We start from the raw sequence: 1,641 nt of genomic DNA on the forward strand, positions 1-1,641 counted from the left end.
TGACCAACAGCGACCCCCTGCACAGCATAACGACACACAGCTCCTGCGTCCTGCATCCTCCTCACAATTAGCGCAGCGCTTACATGTTGGACTGCTACTCAAAAGGTCATCCTCACAGTCGTCCAAAGGTGGGCTGTTGTAACTCACCTACTGTGAATGGGAAATAGATTCATGGCACCTACCAACAATAACAACCACATTTCTTTAGAACAGCGGTTCTCAACCTGTGGGTCACAACCCCTTTGGGGTTCGAGCAACCCTTCACAGGGGTCATCTGATTCATAACAGTAGCAAAATGACAGTTATGAAGTAGCAACGAAAATAATTTGATGGTTGGGGGTCACCACCACATGAAGAATTGTATGAAAGGGTCGCGGCATTTGTATTTTTGTATGAAATTGTATGAAAGGAAGGTTGAGAACCAGTGCTTTAAAGATCATTTCAGGTGTGAGACATCGCTGCCTACATGGGATTGGGACAAGACAGCTGAGTGAAGCCCTCACGGAAGCTTACGATGGTGCGGTTGCTAGGCTTTCAAATCTCATCCCGCAGGGCAAATACCCTGACTGCTCGTGTAAAGGGTTCTGGCGACGCCTTTGCCTGTAGGTCCTTTTCTGCACTTCAAGCCCAAGCTCGGAAGGGTGGGCTGGTGGGGGGGGGACCACCGACATGCTTCAGGAGACCATCTCAATTCAGAGGCAGGAACAACTCTCCCCAAAGACCCCGCTCTGCTCAGTTGTCTTTCTAACCGTTCCGTGTGTGCATGTTCATCTAGCCCCGCAGGTGAGAGGGTTAATTTCAATATCCCTAACACTGCTCTCGAACCCATGGTCTGCAATTGAACAGGACGGCATTTTCACCTGGGCTCTGACTTGGAAATGCACTGAGCGCAGCTGCCTGCCCATGAATTAGGGTACTGCTTCCATTTCGTTTCCATGGGTCCCCATATCTGCCCGTGGAGCTGCGCCCTGACCCTCCTGCCCTCCCCGCCTCACAGTCACAGGGGCCCTCCTCCCATCTGCGCCACAGACACCATCTCTTCTGCTCTGCCTGTGATGGCCGAGGCCGGCTGGGCTCACAGAGTCCATCCAGAGACAAAGTGTCTGGTCAAGGCCATTGCAGGAGAGAGACTGGCGTGGAGACTGGGGACCACCCAGCTCTCCGTTGCGTCTGCTCGCAGCCGACTGATTTCTACTTCTCCAATGGTCTTGTCTTATCATGGATGACCTTCATGCGCCGTTACTTTCCTTCGCCTTTCGTTATTAGTATCTCTTCGTTTAATCCCCGTTGGTCTTCTAAAAGTCTTGAGTTTTTACAGGTAACTGGGGATAGACAGGAGTCCGTGCGACGTAGGGGTTACGTGTTGGGCTGCTACCCCAAAGGCCAGCAGTTGGAAACCATCGGCTGAGCTAGACCTTGAACCCAGAGAAGAGCTCGGGCTAGTGTCTTGCCATGGCTTCGGCAGAAGGCAGCCAGAGTCTGATCCGGGTCTTCCCTAGCCCCTCCGCTACAGTTTCTTTTTGAAGAAAACCTCTGTACCAGACACGGCTTAGAAAAAGCAGAAGCAAAACCACAAAACCTGCTGCCATCGAGTCAATTCCAACTCACAGTGGCCTTCCGACGGTTTCCAAGATTGGCCCT

Source organism: Echinops telfairi, unplaced genomic scaffold (genome assembly GCF_000313985.2).
Source record: "Echinops telfairi isolate 266 unplaced genomic scaffold, ASM31398v2 ScPeMD7_7468;HRSCAF=8506_0, whole genome shotgun sequence".
NCBI classification, from domain to species: domain Eukaryota; kingdom Metazoa; phylum Chordata; class Mammalia; order Afrosoricida; family Tenrecidae; genus Echinops; species Echinops telfairi.